At 40.6% G+C, this 5864-nt stretch overlaps 1 long non-coding RNA gene across 1 annotated transcript; it reads left to right on the top strand.

Moving 5' to 3' along the window:
- Window positions 1–1276: 1276 nt before the first annotated feature.
- On the top strand, window positions 1277–3758 carry LOC129843397 (uncharacterized). Its single transcript, XR_008757831.1, has 3 exons — window positions 1277–1485; window positions 1767–1874; window positions 3020–3758. It is a non-coding gene; the product is annotated as an uncharacterized LOC129843397 (long non-coding RNA).
- The last annotated feature ends 2106 nt before the right edge of the window (window positions 3759–5864 follow it).

The following is a 5864-nucleotide window of genomic DNA, read 5'->3' as shown; positions in this document are numbered from 1 at the left end:
ATACTGATCTTTCGTTACCAGGCCACTCGTGACAGGAAAACAGGGTCAAAGGGAAGCTGTAATGAGAAGAGTTATGACCAGCAATAAAAGGTTGTTTCTAAATGTATGTTCTAACAGGGATGATGTGTGCTAAATTGAGAAGCTGGAATTCAAGTCCTAGACTCAAAGAAAGCACTAACGACTGTCATTCTAAATTTGGGTTGTATCATTTGTAAAATGTTTTATTTGTGATTGGGATACAGCGTGAGAGAATTGCTACAGAACGATGAGTGGTGGGGGCGCTGCTAAAATTGATTTGGCCGAGAGAGTCTCCAGAAACCTTACCTCTAAGTGTCAACCTGAGGGGAGGTGGTTTGTTGGGGGAATCACTGAATGATAGCTTGGGACGATCATGAAAGTTTTTTGTTCTCTTTTGTTTTACCCTGTATTCAGAATGTTTATGTTACATCGCATCAATGGGTGGTGCTAAGTTATTAAACATACTTTTTTTCTCTTTCCTTTTCAACTCAATATGTTTTTAGGTTTCGTGGAACATAATGGTGTTCATTGCTCCAGAGGGAATGATGTATATTGACTAACTGGTGTGAGAATGTGTTAGTATGTTTCTAACTGCAGAAAATGCATTAGGAGTAGTATCGTGTGTTATGGGTTAGATGTAATGATAGAGGAGTATCATTCCCAGAGACTGTACACTGTTACAGGAGATAGCTCATAGGCGAGGGAGGACACCTAACTGTACACAATATGGGGATTTAGTTCAATATTACACATACCTAGATCATGGTGAGAGTAGAAGAGATATTGGTGGCATTTCAGACACTATGGTAAACTTTCAGGACACCTGTGACTCAGAGTTTTGTTAGGTTGGATATTATTCCCAACTCATACATTTTCCTCCAATTTCTAACAGCCGGCGAACATTTGACAGATGACATGCAGGAGTTATTCTCACGGCAGTCCCTGTAGGGACCGTAACTGAAGGAGCAGTACTAGTAGCGAAGGATGCTATATTGATAGCATGGAATTGGACTACTGCGCAAATGAGGGGTATTGTGTGACTATTGTCATGGGCCATGTTGGTAGTAGCAGGGGTTACTTTAGTAGCATTGTTGAGATATCAGTTTGAGGACTCATGCCACATGAATTGGTAACAGATAACTGGGGGACCAATGGGAGGACAGGGGCTGTGATTATTCAAATGTCACAAATTTGTGATCTTGACATAGGTGGAGAATTTATGTTGTCAGGAAATGACCCATGTGTTGCAGTGTGTATATCCTCAGGTGAAAGCAGAGATAACCAAAGGCACGGGCTGAATTCTGGAGATTGATTGTACATCAAGAGACACCAGGTGGGGGTGTTGGGACATCGTTGGTTCGGGCCACACACACTACTCCTTACAGTACCTGCAGCGGTAAAAATCATCATGTCTCTCCTTGGGGGGTGCATAGTTCTCATGTGAAGTGAGGTCCAACTGCATAATGGGTGAGTAAAGACACCATGACAGAGGAAGCAGAGCGAGAGAGAGAGAGAGAGACTAGATTCCACTATAAGACATGCAGATGGGTTGGGTCTGGGAGCAACTTTAAACATCATAGTTGGGTTGGGGTTTAGCTGCTTTATTGATTAATGCATCATATGATAGAGGATAGAGGGGTCATTGTACTCTGAACAAAATGTTGAAGGCATTGATGTGAAAGCATATACAGAGCTGAGTTACCTCAAGAGGATGTAATGTTGATTAGGGATATCCACTTGCATATCAGGTGACATGCCTATCAGGTGAAACGGAGGAGATGGGGAACAAAGTGAAAATGACACGACTTGGGAACACCTCTCGGGACCTGGGGCTGAAAGAGGAAGACTGGGCGAAAGTATGAGGAAGCATTTTTAGAGCTTTCATTTTTGTGGAATCCAGAAAGTGAGAAAGTGGAGAAACAAAAATTGCATTTTGGAATGGCATTTTGTTGTGTGATGAGAGATGTAAATAAAATTGTGTATGATGTGATTATAGAACAGAGGCCATGAGTCTCTGAGTTTGTAAACCTCACGGTGAATGTTTGTTATCATTGTTTGTTCCATTTGTTCATTTTTTAATTCATGTTTTGTTATCATTTGTTATCATTAATTCATATATGATTGTCCTTTTATTAGTAATTTCCAAGTTTATATAAATTGAACATTAGGACGCTATTGTTCAAGAGGAAGGACAGTTGGATTCTAAACTTTGAACATTGAGATATTAAAGACATGATAGATCAGACACATAGTACTGTATATAAAGGAATGAGATCTGTAGAAAGACAGAGTGGCTGTGGAATGTGCTGGGTGGACGGTAGGAGATCACAGGATTGCTATAGGGGAGCGGATGGACATCTGTGGATTAGGCGACGGAGGGGTTGTCAGGTCAGATCCCCTGAAGGGAGTAATAAGGGTTTATTACCCTATTACCCTCTTCCTGTGGAACTATAAGATGTAAGGATTAGAGAGAAGGAGTGTCTAAAGTGGGATATATATACCTGTGATGGTGAGAAATGTTTTTTTTTGTCTGAATACAGCTGTGTCAACCCTTTGGGAAGAATTAAACTTGGGTTAGCTTCTCTAGTGTCCGTGAGTTATTTACTCTGAAAAAAAAGAACCTAACAATATAATATATAATCACAAGTTCCAACCTCACAAGTTCCCAAACTGTGGATCCTCTAATTAAGATGACATGATAAGAGCTTCAGTATGCCGGCCTCTACAGTATAACCCCTCTCCCCTTTACCCTCCATCAATGAAAACCCACCCTCTGGTCCAATGCTAATTTCACCTATCCCCTCTCTTCCTTTCACTCCCTCTACCTCTCCCTATAAAAGAACTCTGTATTAGTATGTCCCGCTGAGTCCTGGAGAGTAAAGAACCACACCCACCACTTCAGCTTCAACACTAACCATGTTCCCTCCATCTCTACTGCTGTATTGACTTTAATGTAATTATGAAATGTTTTTAATCATGTTCATTCTACTCTCTTTCACAGGTTTACAGAGTTCTGAACTCAGCCAGCCTCTATGACTGTTCAGCCAGGTCAACCACTGACCATCTCCTGTAAGGTCTCAAATTCTGTTACTAGCTCTAGTGCAAATTGGATTAGACAGCCTGTATGGAAAACACGGGAGTGGATTGGATATACTGTATCAGTAATGGTGGAAGCATAGCTTATAAATATTAACTTAAAATAAAGTTCAGCATCACTGGAGCCAATTCCAGCAACACATTGTTTTTAAAAGGACAGAGTCTGCAGACTGAAGACACAGCTGTCTATTATTGTGCTCACTGCCACAGTGATACAAACCACCAACAGACCTGTACTAAAATTCACTCACCCATTAAACAGTAGGAGTTCTATGTAACTACCAGGAGAGGGCGATATTAACCTTCTTAATAAAATAAGGTCAAATCCAGTCATGGAATGATGAATTTAGTTTACTACTACTTTATAGTTACTACTACTTTATGCTATTTTGATATGATATTAAATTATGAGAATAGACATAAATACATGTATGCACAATATACTCTAAACCTCCAAACCATGTTTCATACCTTTGAGACAATGAGCTCCATGTTGACTGTCTCAGTGAGCAGCAGGTAGCCTAGCGGTTAAGAGCGTTGGGCCAGTAACCGAAAGTCCGCTGATTTGAATTCCTGAGTCGACTGGGTGAAAACTCTGTCGATATGCCCTTGAGCAAGGCACTTACCCCAAATTGTAAGTCGCTCTGGATTTTTCACCCAGTCGACTCAGGAATTAAAATCAGCAAACTTTTGGTTACTGGCCCAACGCTCTTAACCGCTAGGCTACCTGCTGCTCACTGAGACAGTCAACATGGAGCTCATTGTCTCAAAGGTATGAAAAATGGTTTTCCATAAAAAATACACATCCTTAATTGTTGACCCTCTTAATCAAAACATAAGTGCTTCACTATGCCCACTGCTACAGTATACCCCCCAGATCTTTATATCAATGCAAACCCACCCTCTGGCCCTTTCCCTACTTTAACAATGTCTAACAAGACAAGAGCATCTCCCACCAGTTCAGCTTCAACACAAACCATGTTCCTTCCATGTCTGCTGCTGCCACTTTGACAACATCTGTGATTTCTTTCAACAGGTGTTCATGGTCAGACACTGACTGAGTCTTAACCAGTTGTTAATAAGCCTGGAGAATCACACAAACTGACCTGTACAGTGAAGAGGGTTAAACCAAGGCCGCATACCTTTTAAAGGGTTCATAATTTATGTTATGATAAACTGTAAGGTCTCCTCTTCTAGGAGACCTCTGTTGTGTATTAAAATCTGTTTTTGAGTGTTGTGCCCTTCAGAAACTATCAGAAGAAGGAAAACTACAGTATGTTCATACTCCTCCTGTCTGGGCCCCACCGTGGTTATCTGTTTTTCTGAGAACACAAGGCTACCTGTCAGAGGATGCTTGGACTTGTTCACCTTGTTATGACCCTATACTTGTGATGAAAGGTCAAGTTTCGGTCAAACCCACTTCTGAGCTTTTAATTCCAAACAAGATGGTTGCTGCTGTCAGGGGGAGGTTAGATTTATTAAAATGTTGTTGCCAGGGAAACTCACGTAAGGAGGACTGGGAGAGGCTGTATGAGTTACAGGATGTCTTAGACATTTTGCAGAACATGGGGAGAGCTATCATATACTGTACTATGTACCAACTTCTGCCTACAATTGTATTACTAAAGGAGTATTTTAATACTTAAACAAAGAGTCTTTGTTTCCTTTCCATTACTAATGTATGTTTGATAATTATATAGAACTGATCATTTGTTGAAGAAATTGACCAACACTTTGGCGAGCTTGCCAGGAGCGAGTGACCACTTCGCTGGACTGACCATTGATCCACGTGCAAGCGCTACAAAATTATAGGGTAAGCAGACGCATGTTATATCTAAAGTCTGTAATTTGCTATAACACGTTGTGGTTAATGAGTCATTCTGGCAAGTAAGTGGCGCCTCGCTGTTAAATTTATACAAACCTAAATTTCTCTGTAATAGTGGAATAATTGCAAGTGTGAAATTGTTGTTACACAACCCGTGGGAGGAAGCACAGACCACCTAGGTGGAAATAAGTTATAAATTCCTGGGTTAAATGTTTATTGTGATGAGACTTGGTGATAGGACTTAGGGTGAAATTCCAAGTATAATCGCCAATTGTTGTGATAGAGTTAAGGGCTTGAATATTTTTCTGATAAGGTATTCTGGAATTGTTCTATGTATTTTGTAATTATTCTATGTATCATGTCTTCTGTGTGGTATGACTGGATGGTGGGACATTAAATCAGGAGTTAGTTATTAACAATATAATGCCCGTGTATTTGAATTAACTGAGTGGACATTCGGATCAGATGCTGGAAGAGTTGCCTGTGGGGGTATAAACCTTAATGCATTCACCCTTGCTGTATTAGGAAATAGACCTACCTGTGTGTTACTGACCCATGTTATTTTTTCCCTTGGAAGGAGAAGATTATCACAGAGATACCAGGATTGTTGTGGAGGTTACACCAAAGTTTATACCAGCCATAAATCATCTTGAACCCTTTACTATTTCGTGGTTGCTCCATTGAGGACGATTATTTTACACAACCCATACATTCCATGGTATTCAGTTGTCATTTACTTATCACCCTGCTTGTCACGCCCTGAACTTAGAGATCCTTTAAATTCTCTATTTGGTAGGTCAGGGTGTGACTAGGGTGAGAAATCTATGTTTATATTTCTTTGTTGGCCGAGTGTGGTTCCCAATCAGAGGCAGCTGTCTATCGTTGTCTCTGATTGGGGATCATACTTAGGCAGCCCTTTTTCCCA

This window comes from Salvelinus fontinalis, unplaced genomic scaffold, assembly GCF_029448725.1.
Source record: "Salvelinus fontinalis isolate EN_2023a unplaced genomic scaffold, ASM2944872v1 scaffold_0128, whole genome shotgun sequence".
In the NCBI taxonomy this organism is placed as follows: domain Eukaryota; kingdom Metazoa; phylum Chordata; class Actinopteri; order Salmoniformes; family Salmonidae; genus Salvelinus; species Salvelinus fontinalis.
Note: the sequence above shows the minus strand (reverse complement) of the source record. Positions and strands in the feature narration are given on the sequence as shown.